The sequence below is a fragment of the Pleurodeles waltl genome, chromosome 5 (genome assembly GCF_031143425.1).
Source record: "Pleurodeles waltl isolate 20211129_DDA chromosome 5, aPleWal1.hap1.20221129, whole genome shotgun sequence".
NCBI lineage: Eukaryota > Metazoa > Chordata > Amphibia > Caudata > Salamandridae > Pleurodeles > Pleurodeles waltl.
Genome location: NC_090444.1, coordinates 269,782,743 through 269,800,954, shown reverse-complemented (window position 1 = coordinate 269,800,954; position 18,212 = coordinate 269,782,743).

The window sequence follows — 18,212 nt, the reverse complement described above, 5'->3', positions numbered from 1 at the left end:
CTAAGTAGCCAAACCCTCTTTTCTGGCTATTTAGGGTCTCTGCTTTGGGGAATTCCTTAGATAACGAATGCAAGAGCTCATCAGAGTTCCTCTACATCTCTCTCTTCACCTTCTGCCAAGGAATCGACGGCTGACCGCACTGGAAGCCTGCAAAACTGCAACAAAGTAGCAACAACGACTACTGCGACACTGTAACGCTGATCCAGCCGCCTTCTCGACTGTTTTCCTGGTGGTGCATGCTGTGGGGGTAGTCTGCCTCCTCTCTGCACTAGAATCTCCGAAGAAATCTCCTGTGGGTCGACGGAATCTTCCCCCTGCAACCGCAGGCACCAAAGAACTGCATCACCGGTCCTCTGGGTCTCCTCTCAGCACAACGAGCGAGGTCCCTTGAACTCAGCAACTCTGTCCAAGTGACTCCCACAGTCCAGTGACTCTTCAGTCCAAGTTTGGTGGAGGTAAGTCCTTGCCTCCCCACGCCAGACTGCATTGCTGGGCACGGCATGTTTTGCAGCTATTCCGGCTCCTGTGCACTCCACGAAGATTTCCTTTGTGCACAGCCAAGCCTGGATCCACGGCACTCTAACCTGCCTTGCACAACCTCCTGAGTTGTCCTCCGGCGGCGTGGGACTCTCTTGTGCAACTTTGGGTGAGCACCGTTTCACTCCACTTTGTAGTGCCTGTTCTGGCACTTCTGCAGATGCTGCCTGCTTCTGAGAGGGCTCCTTGTCTTGCTGGGTGCCCCCTCTGTCCCCTGACGCAATTGGTGACATCCTGGTCCCTCCTGGGCCACAGCAGCATCCAAAAACCCTAACTACAAGCTTTGCAGCTAGCAAGGCATGTTTGCGGTCTTTCTGCGGGAAAACACTTTTGCACAACTCTTCACAACGTGGGACATCCATCCTCCAAAGGGGAAGTTTCTATCCCTTGTCGTTCATGCAGAATCCTCAGCTTCTACCATCCAGTGGCAGCTTCTTTGCATCCACAGCTGGGATTTCCTGGGCATCTGCCCACTCCCGACTTGATCGTCACTTTTGGACTTGGTCCCCTTGTTCCACAAGTACTCTCGTCTGGAAATCCATCGTTGTTGCATTGCTGGTGTTGGTCTTTCCTGCAGAATTCCCCTATCACGACTTCTGTGCTCTTTGGGGAACTTAGGTGAACTTTGCACCCACTTTTCAGGGTCTTGGGGTGGGCTATTTTTCTAACCCTCACTGTTTTCTTACAGTCCCAGCGACCCTCTACAAGGTCACATAGGTTTGGGGTCCATTTGTGGTTCGCATTCCACTTCTAGAGTATATGGTTTGTGTTGCCCCTATCCCTATGTGCCCCCATTGCATTCTATTGTGACTATACATTGTTTGCACTGTTTTCTATTGCTATTACTGCATATTTTGGTATTGTGTACATATATCTTGTGTATATTTGCTATCCTCATACTGAGGGTACTCACTGAGATACTTTTGGCATATTGTCATAAAAATAAAGTACCTTTATTTTTAGTATATCTGTGTATTGTGTTTTCTTATGATATTGTGCATATGACACTAGTGGTACTGTAGGAGCTTCACTCGTCTCCTAGTTCAGCCTAAGCTGCTCTGCTAAGCTACCTTTACTATCAGCCTAAGCTGCTAGACACCCCTATACACTAATAAGGGATACCTGGGCCTGGTGCAAGGTGTAAGTGCCCCTTGGTACTCACTACAAGCCAGTCCAGCCTCCTACATTGGTTGTGCAGCGGTGGGATAAGTACTTTGCAACTTCTTACCACTTTTGTCATTGCACTTTTCATAAGAGAAAAATATTCAAAACAAGTTCAGTGTATGTACACCTAACCAAAAAGTTTTGCTTTTCTTCTCTCACTTCTTTTCTAAGTGCTGAAAAATACCTCTAAACTTTCTAAAAAGTTCTTTAAAAGTTTTAAAAGTTTTTTCTGTCTCTCAAAAAGGTCTGAAAACCTTTTTTCTCACTTTTTCTATCCCTTAAACACTGTCTAAAATGTCTGGTACAGGCCAAACTCTTGATCTGTCCAACGTAGCTTATGACAACCTTAGCTGGAAGGAAGCAAGGAGTCTCTGTATAGATAGAGGTTTAGGGGTAGGGAAGAATCCCTCAAGACAACTGTTGGTTAATATGCTCATTGAACAAGATAAGACCTTAGGTGGCACTTCTGGTGAGAAATTAGCTGATGGTTCCCACTCTGATTCTGGGGCACCCCTAGCAAAAGATGTGGGAGGGAAGCTTTCCAACCTGCCCCCTAGCAAGCCAACTAGCATGGCTGGTACTGATGTGAATTCACATCACAGTAAGAGTGTTGTCTCACATCACAGTAATAGTGTTGTTTCTCATCATAGTAGAAGTATCACTTCTGTAGGCCAGAATGTTAGTGTGACATCTGTTAGGGCCAGGTCTCCTTCTGTTCATTCTCACCATTCTTCTGTTTCAAGACATGCCCTACCCACCCACCCTGATGACAGAGTGTTAGAAAGGGAGCTCAATAGATTGAGAGTGGAACAATCCAGGCTGAAGCTCAAGAAGCAACAGCTGGATTTAGATAGGCAGTCCTTGGAAATAGCCAGAGAAAGACAGAAATTGGGTTTAGAAACCCATGGTGGCAGCAGCAGTATTCCAAATAGTCATCCTGCAAAAGAGCATGATTCTAGGAATCTGCACAAGACAGTTCCCCCTTACAAGGAGGGGGATGACATTAACAAGTGGTTTGCTGCACTTGAGAGGGCCTGTGTTGTACAGGATGTCCCTCAAAGGCAGTGGGCTGCTATCCTATGGCTATCTTTCAGTGGAAAGGGTAGGGATAGGGTCCTTACTGTAAAAGAAAGTGAGGCCAATGATTTCAAAGTTCTTAAGAATGCACTCCTAGATGGTTATGGCTTAACCACTGAACAGTACAGGATGAAGTTCAGAGAAACCAAAAAGGAGTCTTCACAAGACTGGGTATACTTTGTTGACCATTCAGTGAAGGCCTTGGAGGGGTGGTTACATGGCAGTAAAGTTGCTGACTATGAAAGCCTGTATAACTTAATCCTGAGAGAGCATATTCTTAATAATTGTGTGTCTGATTTGTTACACCAGTACCTGGTGGACTCTGATCTGACCTTTCCCCAAGAATTGGCAAAGAAGGCAGACAAATGGGTCACAACAAGGGTGAACAGAAAAGTTCATACAGGGGGTGACAAAGATGGCAAGAAGAAGGATGGTAAGTCTTCTGACAAGGGTGGGGACAAATCTAAAAATGAGTCTTCATCAGGCCCACAAAAACACTCTGGTGGGGGTGGTGGACCCAAATCCTCTTCAAATCAAAACAAAGAAAAGAAACCATGGTGCTATTTATGTAAAATAAAAGGCCATTGGACAACAGATCCCAGTTGTCCAAAGAAAAGCACCAAGCCTCCTACCACTACAACCCCTGCTGCTACACCTAGTGCCCCTAGTAATAGCAGTGGTGGTGGAAGCAAACCTATTAATAGCCAATCCAAGGGAGTAGCTGGGCTCACTTTTGGTAACTTAGTTGGGGTTGGTCTTGTTAGGGAGACCACAGAGGCTGTGTTAGTCTCTGAGGGGGCTATTGATTTAGCCACCTTGGTTGCTTGTCCCCTTAATATGGATAAGTACAAGCAACTACCCCTAATAAATGGTGTTGAGGTTCAGGCCTACAGGTACACTGGTGCCAGTGTTACAATGGTAATAGAGAAACTGGTCCACCCTGAACAACACCTACTTGGTCACCAGTACCAAGTAACCGATGCTCATAACAACACACTTAGCCACCCCATGGCTGTTGTAAATCTCAACTGGGTGGGGGGTTACTGGTCCAAAGAAAGTTGTGGTTACCTCAGATTTACCTATAGACTGTCTACTAGGAAATGATTTAGAGACAGCTTGGTCAGATGTGGAGTTGGAGGCTCATGCAGTAATGCTGGGCATTCCAGGGCATATTTTTGCTTTAACCAGGGGTCAGGCCAAAAAGCAAAAAGACCAGGGTGACTTGGATCCTGGAAGAATGGACCAAGTGCTCCCTAAAGCTAGGGCTAGTAGAAGTAAATCACTACCTACTATCCCTCCCTCTACAGTGGATTCTACTTCTGAGGAAGAAGAATTTCCACCCTGTGCAGAACCTACACCAGAGGAGCTAGAAGCAGACACTGCTGAGCAGTTGGGTGAAGGGGGGCCTGCCAGGGAGGAGCTGAGTGTGGCACAGCATACCTGTCCCACACTAGAGGGTCTAAGGCAGCAAGCTGTCAAACAAGCAAAGGGGGATGTCAGTGACTCTCACAGAGTTTACTGGGAGGACAACCTCTTGTACACTGAAGCAAGGGATCCAAAACCTGGAGCTGCCAGGAGATTGGTGATTCCTCAGGAGTACAGAAAGTTCCTCCTACCTCTAGCCTACGACATTCCCTTAGCTGGACATTTGGGGCAAATGAAAACTTGGGACAGGCTTGTCCCCTTGTTTCATTGGCCTAGAATGTCAGAGGACACAAAGGAATTTTGTAAGTCCTGTGAAACCTGTCAAGCCAGTGGCAAGACAGGTGGAACTCCAAAGGCACCCCTTATCCCACTGCCTGTGGTTGGGGTTCCCTTTGAAAGGGTAGGGGTTGACATAGTTGGCCCCCTTGACCCTCCTACTGCTTCAAGCAATAGGTTTATCTTGGTGGTAGTGGACCATGCCACCAGATATCCTGAAGCAATTCCTCTAAGGACCACTACAGCTCCTGCAGTGGCAAAGGCCCTCCTGGGATTCTTTTCCAGGGTGGGCTTCCCAAAAGAGGTGGTATCAGACAGGGGAAGCAATTTCATGTCTGCTTACTTAAAGGCCACGTGGAAGGAGTGTGGTGTTACATACAAGTTCACCACACCCTATCATCCACAAACAAATGGACTGGTGGAGAGATTTAACAAAACTCTCAAAGGCATGATTATGGGACTCCCTGAAAAACTCCGCAGGAGATGGGATATCCTGTTACCTTGCCTCCTTTTTGCTTACAGGGAGGTACCCCAAAAAGGAGTGGGATTCAGCCCCTTTGAACTCCTATTTGGACACCCTGTGAGAGGTCCTCTAACACTTGTTAAGGAGGGTTGGGAACAACCTTTAAAAGCTCCAAAACAAGACATAGTGGACTATGTACTTGGCCTCAGATCAAGGATGGCTGAGTACATGAAAAAGGGCAGTAAAAACCTTCAGGCCAGCCAAGAGCTCCAAAAGCAATGGCATGACCAGAAGGCTGTTTTGGTTCAGTACCAACCAGGGCAGAAAGTGTGGGTCTTGGAGCCTGTGGCCCCAAGAGCACTCCAAGACAAATGGAGTGGACCCCACATAATTGTTGAGAAGAAGGGTGAAGTCACCTACTTAGTTGACTTAGGCACTGCCAGGAGTCCCCTTAGGGTGCTCCATGTCAATCGCCTGAAACCCTACTATGACAGGGCTGATCTCACCCTGCTCATGGCAAACAGATGAGGGACAGGAAGAAGAGAGTGGCCCTCTCCCTGATCTCTTCTCTTCCACAGAACAAGATGCTCTAGTGAAAGGTGTAGTTTTGGCAGATTGTCTTACTGCTGAGCAGAAAGACCACTGCATAAATCTCCTGGGTCAGTTTTCTGAACTCTTCTCTACTGTGCCAGGCACCACTTCTTGGTGTGAGCACACTATAGATACTGGAGACAGCTTGCCTGTCAAAAGTAAGATCTATAGGCAGCCTGACCATGTCAGAGACTGCATAAAGCAAGAAGTGCAGAAAATAATTGAACTGGGAGTGGTTGAGCACTCTGAAAGTTCATGGGCCTCTCCTGTGGTACTTGTACCAAAACCTCATTCCAAAGATGGAAAGAAGGAAATGCGGTTTTGTGTAGACTATAGAGGTCTCAACCAAGTAACCAAAACTGATGCTCACCCCATACCCAGGGCAGATGAGCTAATAGATACACTGGCATCTGCCAAGTATCTAAGCACTTTTGATTTGACTGCAGGGTATTGGCAGATCAAGTTATCAGAAGATGCAAAAGCAAAAACTGCATTTTCAACCATTGGAGGCCATTACCAATTCACAGGAATGCCTTTTGGATTGAAAAATGCACCTGCCACTTTTCAGAGGTTGGTGAATACAGTCCTGCAAGGGCTGGAAGCTTTTAGTGCAGCATATCTAGATGATATAGCTGTCTTTAGCTCCAGCTGGGATGATCACCTGGTCCACCTATGCAAAGTTTTGGAGGCCCTGCAAAAGGCAGGCCTCACTATCAAGGCTTCAAAGTGCCAGATAGGGCAGGGGAAAGTGGTTTATCTGGGACACCTGGTAGGTGGAGAACAGATTGCACCACTTCAGGGGAAAATCCAAACTATTATAGATTGGGTTCCCCCTACAACTCAGACCCAGGTGAGAGCCTTCTTAGGCCTCACTGGGTATTACAGGAGGTTCATAAAGAACTATGGCTCCATTGCAGCCCCTCTTACTGACCTCACATCTAAGAAAATGCCTAAAAAGGTATTGTGGGCAGCTAGCTGTCAGAAAGCTTTTGAGGAGCTGCACCTGTCCTGAAAAGCCCCTGTTACTCCAAAAAATTCATTGTCCAAACTGATGCATCTGAATTAGGGGTAGGGGCAGTCTTATCACAACTTAATTCTGAGGGCCAGAATCAACCTGTTGCTTTTATCAGCAGGAGGTTGACCCCTAGAGAAAAGCGTTGGTCTGCCATAGAGAGGGAGGCCTTTGCTGTGGTCTGGGCACTGAAGAAGTTGAGGCCATACCTGTTTGGCACTCACTTCATTGTTCAGACAGACCACAAACCTCTACTTTGGCTAAAACAAATGAAAGGTGAAAACCCTAAATTATTGAGATGGTCCATATCCCTACAGGGAATGGATTATACAGTGGAACATAGACCTGGGAGTACCCACTCCAATGCAGATGGACTCTCCAGATATTTCCACTTAGACAATGAAGACTCATCAGGTCATGGCTAGTCTTATTGTCCTTCGTTTGGGGGGGGGTTGTGTAGGAAAGTACCATCTTGCCTGGCATGTTACCCCCATATTTCACTGTATATATGTTGGTTTAGTTGTATGTGTCACTGGGACCCTGCCAGCCAGGGCCCCAGTGCTCATAAGTGTGCCCTGTATGTGTTACCTGTGTTAGGACTAACTGTCTCACTGAGGCTCTGCTAATCAGAACCTCAGTGGTTATGCTCTCTCATTTCTTTCCAAATTGTCACTAACAGGCTAGTGACCAATTTTACCAATTTACATTGGCATACTGGGACACCCTTATAATTCCCTAGTATATGGTACTGAGGTACCCAGGGTGTTGGGGTTCCAGGAGATCCCTATGGGCTGCAGCATTTCTTTTGCCACCCGTAGGGAGCTCTGACAATTCTTACACAGGACCTGCCACTGCAGCCTGAGTGAAATAACGTCCACGTTATTTCACAGCCATTTTACACTGCACTTAAGTAACTTATAAGTCACCTATATGTCTAACCTTTACCTGGTAAAGGTTGGGTGCTAAGTTACTTAGTGTGTGGGCACCCTGGCACTAGCCAAGGTGCCCCCACATTGTTCAGGGCCAATTCCCCGGACTTTGTGAGTGCGGGGACACCATTACACGCGTGCGCTACATATAGGTCACTACCTATGTGTAGCGTCACAATGGTAACTCTGAATATGGCCATGTAACATGTCTAAGATCATGGAATTGCCCCACCAATGCCATCCTGGTATTGGGGAGACAATCCCATGATTCCCCGGGTCTCTAGCACAGACCCGGGTACTGCCAATCTGCCTTTCCCGGGGTTTCACTGCAGCTGCTGCTGCTGCCAACCCCTCAGACAGGTTTCTGCCCTCCTGGGGTCCAGCCAGGCTTGGCCCAGGAAGGCAAAACAAAGGACTTCCTCAGAGAGAGGGTGTTACACCCTCTCTCTTTGGAATAAGGTGTCAGGGCTGGGGAGGAGGAGCCTCCCCCAGCCTCTGGAAATGCTTTGATGGGCACAGATGGTGCCCATCTCTGCATAAGCCAGTCTACACCGGTTCAGGGATCCCTCAGCCCTGCTCTGGCGTGAAACTGGACAAAGGAAAGGGGAGTGACCACTCCCCTGACCTGCACCTCCCCTGGGAGGTGCCCAGAGCTCCTCCAGTGTGCTCCAGACCTCTGCCATCTTGGAAACAGAGGTGCTGCTGGCACACTGGACTGCTCTGAGTGGCCAGGGCCAGCAGGTGACATCAGAGACTCCTTCTGATAGGCTCCTTCAGGTGTTGCTAGCCTATCCTCTCTCCTAAGTAGCCAAACCCTCTTTTCTGGCTATTTAGGGTCTCTGCTTTGGGGAATTCCTTAGATAACGAATGCAAGAGCTCATCAGAGTTCCTCTGCATCTCTCTCTTCACCTTCTGCCAAGGAATCGACTGCTGACCGCTCTGGAAGCCTGCAAAACTGCAACAAAGTAGTAACAACACCTACTGCGACACTGTAACGCTGATCCAGCTGCCTTCTCGACTGTTTTCCTGGTGGTGCATGCTGTGGGGGTAGTCTGCCTCCTCTCTCCACTAGAAGCTCCGACGAAATCTCCCGTGGGTCGATGGAATCTTCCCCCTGCAACCGCAGGCACCAAAGAACTGCATCACCGGTACTCTGGGTCTCCTCTCAGCATGACGAGCGAGGTCCCTTGAACTCAGCAACTCTGTCCAAGTGACTCCCACAGTCCAGTGACTCTTCAGTCCAAGTTTGGTGGAGGTAAGTCCTTGCCTCCCCACGCCAGACTGCATTGCTGGGCACTGCGTGTTTTGCAGCTACTCCGGCTCCTGTGCACTCCACGAAGATTTCCTTTGTGCACAGCCAAGCCTGGGTCCACGGCACTCTAACCTGCATTGCACAACCTCCTGAGTTGTCCTCCGGCGGCGTGGGACTCTCTTGTGAAACTTCGGGTGAGCACTGTTTCACTCCACTTCATAGTGCCTGTTCTGGCACTTCTGCAGATGCTGTCTGCTTCTCAGAGGGCTCCTTGTCTTGCTGGGCGCCCCCTCTGTCCCCTGACGCAATTGGTGACATCCTGGTCCCTCCTGGGCCACAGCAGCATCCAAACACCCTAACCACAAGCTTTGCAGCTAGCAAGGCTTGTTTGCGGTCTTTCTGCAAGAAAACACTTCTGCACGACTCTTCGTGGGACATCCATCCTCTGAAGGGGAAGTTTCTAGCCCTTGTCGTTCATGCAGAATCCTCAGCTTCTACCATCCGGTGGCAGCTTCTTTGCATCCACAGCTGGCATTTCCTGGGCATCTGCCCACTCCCGACTTGATCGTGACTTTTGGACTTGGTCCCCTTGTTCCACAGGTACTCTCGTCTGGAAATCCATTGTTGTTGCATTGCTGGTGTTGGTCTTTCCTGCAGAATTCCCCTATCATGACTTCTGTGCTCTTTGGGGAACTTAGATGCACTTTGCACCCACTTTTCAGGGTCTTGGGGTGGGCTATTTTTCTAACCCTCACTGTTTTCTTACAGTCCTAGCGACCCTCTACAAGGTCACATAGGTTTGGGGTCCATTCGTGGTTCGCATTCCACTTCTAGAGTATATGGTTTGTGTTGCCCCTATCCCTATGTGCCCTCATTGCATTCTATTGTGACTATACATTGTTTGCACTGTTTTCTATTGCTATTACTGCATATTTTGGTATTGTGTACATATATCTTGTGTATATTTGCTATCCTCATACTGAGGGTACTCACTGAGATACTTTTGGCATATTGTCATAAAAATAAAGTACCTTTATTTTTAGTATATCTGTGTAATTTGTTTTCTTCTGATATTGTGCATATGACACTAGTGGTACTGTAGGAGCTTCACTCGTCTCCTAGTTCAGCCTAAGCTGCTCTGCTAAGCTACCTTTTCTATCAGCCTAAGCTGCTAGACACCCCTATACACTAATAAGGGATACCTGGGCCTGGTGCAAGGTGTAAGTACCCCTTGGTACTTACTACAAGCCAGTCCAGCCTCCTACACCTTCCCATTGCCGTAACAGGTATGATGAAGGTAAAGCAACCCAAACGCTAAAAAAGCTGCTACTGAACTAAAAGCCAAAAAACAAAAACGAAAACTCAAGCAAAAAAACGTACGGAATGACAAAATAATTGCTGTGTGTTAAAATTTGTTTAAAAAACATACAGAGATGTTAATATCAACCATGACAAGTATAGCAAACTTTTAGTATAATCACTTATTTTAGAACCGGGAACTGGTAAGCAAATTCATCAAATCATGTGTTAAATGCATGATCTTGAAGAATGTCATCGAAGTCACCATTCAAGGATCTTAAAAACGAGTCAACATCATCTGAAGTGAAATCGAGAGCTGGACGCACAAACGGATCCACAGAGCAGAAGTGAGCCACATTCATCGGTGTATCGACACTCGCTGCAGCGTCCTCATCCATGTTAGATCTTATAACAGAAGGCTCATAGGTGGCCTCGCGGAGCAACCTTAGTCTCAAGGGGCATGACCGTGTATGAACCCTCATCGGGGACATCAGAAGTTCGTGGTCCACAGGAGATGTTGGTGCAACAGCAAGACAGACCATAGGCAGATGTTCAAAGAGACACCATATGCAGTGGAACACCGGTTGTACACACCAGAGTAGAGGCCGGAATGACAATGACCAGTCAAACTCCAGTTCCACCAGCAAAGGTGTACCGAAGATCCGAACCATGCGTTCACAGCACAGCAGGGTTGACGGGAGCGGCTCTATTGCTCTGTGTCGCTGGAAAAAAACAACCACCGCGAATCAGAAAAAATAGCAGTAGCAGTCCGCCAATTAAAGCCAAAATAATTGGAAAGCCACCAAACACACTGGAAAAGAGAGAATGGATGGCTGATGGAATGACTCTGAAGACAGTCTGGAAGATGGACACGAAACCAGACCCGACAGCCTTAATGAAATGAACAATCCCAGTTGTGCTTGAAGCATTGAATATTGTGGATACCAACTCTCCAAAGTGTTTGGGGAAATCGGTATTTAAAAGGGATTGTATCTCGGCTGATGATCTCGCAATCTGGAGAGCATACGTCTCTTTTGCGGATGTCAAGGCGACCTGTTTCTGAAACAATAGCGCCTTTAGTCTACTCAACTTGTCATAGTTCACATTAATAGTATCAATGTGGGGCCACATTTCAGATACTTGTATCTCTCGTGTGGGGGGAAACAAAACATGGCCACAACACGTAACGACCTTCGTGACTGAGATTGCGTAGGCAATTCCAGGACACAAGCCGCAACAGCTGTCATCGCTCAGTAGAACATAACTCCCATTAGAAAGTACATGAAACACTGAACGAATCAAGGGGACGGGAGTACCCTTCAGAAAACAGGCCAAATTCGCGACCCCCGCATTGCAAAGACCGTGAAGAGACACCTGTTTGCATATCATGGAATGACGAACAGCAGTCTCACATTCACTTCCGCTAAGAAAGACCTCCTGTTCACCGTTCAAACATCGATACTCAAAGGGCAACTCCCACTCTTCCTTAATAAAGCTATCTCGTAGCCGTTCATATCGTCCCACTGCAAGATGTTTCAGGCAGCTCGAGAAACGAGAGGTCGAAAACGGTAAATTAATAATGCTGTGTAAGAGCCAGATAGTTGAAGGACTCTCTGCTACCGTGAAGGGCAACTTATCTAACTTCTCTACTTGAAGCAAGGTGAAACGAGCCTCCCTTTTAGCCATTGTCTCTTGTTCCCTGGAAAAATTTAAAGCAGCGAATAGTTCACTCCCATTAATGTATTTCCATGGAATGTGGCCACTTCTCAGTGTCTGCAAAGCCCAATCCAGCTGCATGATGGAACGTAGCTGTGTTTGCCCATGATATAACCGGGACAAATCAGTCTGAGTGATATCAATAGCAGATGACACTATATTTGACAGTGAATAAATCCTGTTGGACAGTGTGTTCATGCCATTGTCGACAACAGCCAATGTTTTTTCCAAATTCTCCTTATCAAGTTGCCTCAAACGTGCAGCAGCCTCAATTTGAGAAAGTTTCCACATTTCATTATACATAGCATATAAAAAACGTTTCGAGCGTTGTTTCCTAGGACCTAATATGAAATCCTGTAAGTCTATACTGTCAGAAAGAGTGTTCAGGTGTTGTTTAACCGCTGTTAAAGTGTTTGTCTGCACCCATTGCTGGCACAGCTTACCCACACTGTATGTTGTAATTATACCAGTATGTTGACCTGATAGAAAGCGAGGGTCTGGCCTATGAATGGAAAAAAACCCTGAAGAGTTCAAAAAACGCCTTTGACACTCATCAGTGTCGGTGGGCCATACCAACCATCCGCCGGGACGGGAAAGTGAAGAATTATAAGCACCAGCCTTAACCATTACATCTAGCCTGTCCTCTGAAACATTAAGAAAGTGTTGCCAATCTCTAAATTTTGTCAGAGTAGGGATACTGGGCGTGTTCAGATCTTTAGTTTTTGCTAACCCCAGACATGATGTCTGCTCAACAGTGTCATTTAAAAAAATCATTTGCACAGGAATCAAGCAAGCTCGAAACAAAGCCTCCCTACCCTGCATTTGCCAATCTTGTGTTCCCCATACACTCTTCAAATCGATAGTGTTCTTCCAATATTCGTAACCCTCAATCGAGAGCCGGGAAACAAAGGGATCTGAATAAATCAGTTTTGTATCTGTTAGCAAAAGTTTTCTAAATTGCGCTGTAGGTAATTTAAAATAATATGATTCAGCTTTCTTTGTATCATGCCCAGAAAAGTATGTGAATTTGTCACTGTAATACTTTGGACTCCCCACCTGTGGTGTTGAACAATGTTCCCATTGTGTGTATTTAAAGAGGGGCCTATATCTAGTTGCACGGTGCAGGTAGTGATGTCCCCAATTGTTATGGCAGAACATTTCCCCATAATTCATTGTATAATCATATACATCATCACTTCCAAAAGCGGAGTAGTCCTTCATTTCAGTTAGCATTGAATCAACTGTTTGGACATCCCAATCATCAGAGACAACATTAGGTGTAATAACATCAGACATTGAAATTTTGAACACGTAAGGTATTTGAATTATCTCTGTAGGCCCGTATATTTCGAACTGAACTTTGTCCCATAAAATCCCATCAGGAATCGGAATAGCTGTAATATTGACAGGGGACAAATCACGTCGGACCTTATGTGATGAATGATGTGGTGTTAAAATTTCATCAACAGGCTCCAGAGAGGAGCGATCAGCGATATAGTGACCATTAATTAGTAAAAAGAAAACAGTCACAAAACCAATCCATAAAAATAATGCAATGAATGTCAAACAGAACCAGAGATAGTTCCATGGATATATCAAATAGTTCTTTTTAAGCCATTGATAGAATTTGCTACTTCTCGAAAGTTTGTCAGTCTCAGTTGAGGATGAATCAGAAGAAAAATCATCAATGTCTACAAAATAGCCAGAGGAAGTCTCTGCAAACACAGGACCCGTCGAATTCTCATCCACTGCTCATGGAAGTTCTTGATAGACAATGTTATTAGCCGTGGAAGTGTTCATGTAAAATACAGCCAAATCCTGAAGCGGGGTGGTCTCCGAAGTTGTTATTGGAACCAACAAAAGTTCATTTTCCGTCCTCCCCATGGTCGAGGAAGTGTCCGGAACAGCAGTTGACATAGTTGCATAGTCAGTAGTAGTGATATTCATCCTACTATGTAGATGGATGTCCTGTTGGATAGTGAGAGGGGATCGGGAACTACCCAAGGGACCTCCTGGTCTACTGTGAAGAATCGGCCACATGGTGTAATTTGATGTCATCAATGGAGATTAATCTGTTTGATTTGGAACCAGACAATGGTGGAAGGATGACAGTCCTGGTGCCTTTTATCCCCAAGACCGGTACAGGTGCTCTGTATGATGGACCAAACTCTTTTTTCACAGCGATCTTCTCACGAACCAGATCCCCAACGTTAGGAATCCAGCCAGTCAAAGTTTTCGCCAATTCCCTTATTCCCAAGGTGGCAGCACTTGCAGATGATTTATCATCACAGAATTGTTGCAGCTCCTGTAAAACAGCGAGACGTTCTTTTATGTCAAATGGTGTTTCTGCCACCATACCAGAGGCATCAAGATCGGGGACATACATAGGTGTCCCAAAGAGAACCTCATATGGAGACTTTCCCCCCAAGGACCGTCTTGGCAGATTATTCAGTGCTCTCTGGACCCCATATAGGTGATGTAACCAACTGCGGCCTGAACCTAATACTCGAGCTGTTAAGGACTGCTTCAGATCACGATTCCGCCTCTCCACGACTGAATTTCCCTCGGGATGGTATGGTGAGGAGTAATGGAGTTCAACACCCATCGTTCTCATGGTGTCCCTGAAAGCTTTAGAGGCAAATGCAGGGCCCTGGTCCGAATGGAATGCTGCAACCGCATATGTACCGATAAAGATCAGCAAATCTTTTATAACAGTCCGGGCGTCAGCCGACCGCTGTGGCCATACCCCCAGGAATCTAGAACAGGAATCTACAGCCACTAAAATGTATTTATATGCACCATCAGGCTGCAAGGGACCACAATGGTCCGGGTACACACAATGGAGTGGCTTGTCTGACACTAAGAGAGATGTCTGCGGAGGGCGTTTGATATTTGAGCCCTTAATCTGCTGACAAATGTCACAGCAAAGGACATACTGTTTAGCCCGTCTGCATAGACCAGGCTACCAGTATCATTGTTGTAGAATTATGATAGTGGCCTGTATACCAGCATGTGCAGAAGCGACACCCTCATATGCAGCTGTAATCAGCTCTAATCTTTGGTCTTCATTGGGGATCACTCGATCACCTACCTCAGGAATCGTTGCAAAAGCAACATTCTGTGCACTGATATGAAGTATAGTTCGTAGGGTATCCTTTCGGAAGGGTCTTGCCTGCAGCCGAAGCTTTAACGGCAATCAGTATTTCATTATCCAACCTCGTCCAAGAACGAGTCACTGCAGCCACAGAAGCCGTAGCTACTGATGCTTTGGCTGCTTCATCAGCCAATGTATTGCCAGCAACGTGTATTCCTACACGTTGGTGCCCTAATGTATGAACTACATGGACACATGGAAGCTTATCTTTAAGATCAGCCACTCTTCCCCACAACATTTTGTGTTTAATGGTGTTCCCTTTAGAATCTCTAAACCCGTTCAGTTTCCAATGATTGAGATATTCATTGCATGACTGGACGCAGTAATATGAATCACAGACGATCAAAGTCTGTGTTCCTGGCTCAGAATGTTCGAGCGCTAGAAGAAGAGCCTTAAGCTCGGCCAACTGGGCTGTGCAGTCCCCTAAGGTCTGAGTGTAGGTATTGTGAGGATGGAAAACTACGTTTTCCATTACCCCGCACGCGGCTGCTCAAGCTGCAGAGTATTGATGTTTAGTACCCACAGCCGGTTGTGCCGATCCGTCAGTATAAATGATGGTATCATAACTGTCTATTGGCAAAATATGTAGAGGAGCGGGGTACTCCTGTTCATACTGGAGAAATTCTTGTGTCTGAAGTCCTGGGTCAAACACATAATCAACATCAGTGGCGGTCAGAGACGTTGCCCATTGAATCCAACGTGGATGTAATGCCTTAGTGTTTGGAACGCTCGCTTTAGTGACAGCCTCTAAGACCGGCACCGGGGAGACAACAATAATGCGTCTCCCCTGGGCAAGTGGCCTCTCCTTCATGACGGCCATCTGAAGTGCTGTCAGAATTTTTTCAGTAGGAGCAAAACGTTTCTCAGCATTGGAGTACAAATGTGATTTGTATGCTATTGGCACTGTGTCACCCTCATTAAAGGTGACATAGGTAAATCCAAGGGCACCAGCTATTATTCTGATGACCAAATTTGTTTTATTGTCACGTGTGTATAAGTGTCTAGCTTCCAGCATGTCCCGTTGTATGTCCCTAAGGATGTGTGTGTGTTCAATCGTCCATCGCCTGCTAGAAAAGTTGGGCTGAATTAAGTCATAAAGAGGCTTGATGCGTTCAGCATAACCTGGAATGTATGTTCTGCCAAAATTAAAGAAACCCAGTAAAGATTGTAATTTCTTAAGCGTGTTCGGATGCTGTAGCTGAGCACACTTTTCTAGGAAGTGCGGGCCAGGCTCTTCCCCTCGTTTGATAGCTCATATCCTAGGAACAGTACACTAAGAAAGGCTATCTTGCTTTTCTTAAAATTAAATTTATAACCGAAGGCTGCAAATCCCAAAATTATCCGATCGACCCTTGCAAGATGAATGTCGAGGGTGTCGTCAGTGAGATAGATATCATCCACATAGGATAATGCATCGGAATCAAGATCGTGCAAGATTGATGTTACACGGGCCGAAAACAGTCCAGGGCTGTTTTTATAGCCTTGGGGTAAATGACAAAAGCGTTTCTGAGAGCCAAAGGAAAATGCACTTAGGTCCCTACTGTCATGTGCTAAATTCTGGCAGAAAAACACATTAGATATATCCAATGTAGTTTTATATTTTTTACGCACTATATTGTTGATCAGCGCTGTGCTGTGTGAATTTTGTATAGCATATGTGCGTGTATGACTATTTAAGTGTCTATAATCAACCACTATTCTATATGAATGATCAGGTTTTGCAACGGGAAATAACGGATTATTCATTGCCGATGTACAGGGCTCAATTACCCCCTGGTATTCAAGTTGTGACAGTATCTCCGTCACTGGAGCTTTCACTTCATGTTTAACAGGGTATTGTGGCTGCGGGTGTGGTGTAGACCTAACGGGAATAACATGACAAGGAGAGTCCTTGTCCCAACCTACATGATTACGGTATAATGCAGGTGCCTGCGCTAAAGCCCATTCAGCAGCATAGGCTTTTTTGTCTGCCTCCGGAACAAGATCGGAGAAAGAAGGCAAAATGACATCTTCCCCATGTGGGAGCTTGAGGACATGTTCAGGTGGCCAGTCTCTCTTGGCCAACTGGATATCACTAGTAAGTTCATCCCAAAATATTACACTAATAATGCGTTCCACGTCTCCCTCTATCTGAATTGTTAAATCATAAACCCGATCGGGTGGGAGAACGCGGCCATCCGCCGTCTCAACCACGATGTAATCGCTAGTTGCTGTCGCATCCAGATGATCTTTCAGACTCTGGCGACATATCGTGACCTCTGCCGCGCTGTCCAACAGAGTCACTGCCCACCTCTTGTTCCTCAACAGTGTTCTCAATACTACTGGCATTTTTATTGGTCAGTGCTGCCACTTTCTTCTTTTTAAATTGTGGCTTTTGCTGAGGAGTCTTTTCTTCTTTTTTAATGGTAGACTGTGGCGAGTCTTTCTTTTCTTTCACGTATTCCGGACGTCGATCTTGACGGCCCCCTCTCTTGCTACGTTTATCCGGTGCATCCTGAAAGGAACGAGAAGGATGTGAATCAGTATATCTGTCTGGAGTTCTAATGTTATCCCTATTCCTGAGATTATACCTCCTTTTGGAGTACTCCGGATGTGGAGAATCAGCTCTTTTATTTCTCCTGTCTTTGAAATCTTTTTGTTTGTCCCAGTGCTTTTTAGAGGCCTCTTGTGCTTGCTTTGTACCTTCCTTATGGGCGGTGCTCAGTATGTCCAATTTTTTAGGTTTGGCTCCCAAACCATCCCGTCCTATACTAGTATAGGTATCGGAGATTATTTTCGGTAGCTGTCTCTCTTGTTCCATATTTGGAGTTTCCCGGAGACGCTGGCGTATTGCCAGTGCCACCGCTTCCCCTTTAATATTACTTAGTATTATCGAGGAGACGGCGTCAAAGTTACGCCTCAATTTCATTCCCAGATCCAGGGCCGGTGCAGCCCCATGCTCATTTTGTATTTGTTTTAACACTTCCGGTAAATTGGCAAGTGTAGGGGTACCATGTGTGGTAGTATAAACGGCAGCGAAGACTGTACCCCAAGTGGCACATTCATCCACCGAGGGAACCATTCCAAACGGCAAGCACATAGTGAGCAATCTATGTTTCTCCTGTGGCCCCGGATGGGGGAACACAGCTTCCAGCTGATTTGTTTTCTGAGCAATCCAGAACGGTGTTTTTTCCCGTTCCGTGGACACTTTACCCATAATAGTATGCTCTGTTTGTGGATTAATCCCAGTAGCCAGTTGATATCCACCAGGTACTGGTGGTGCTGGAAGCGCTGTTGTAGTGTTCAATGTTCGCATTACGAACTGAACCAATCGTCTA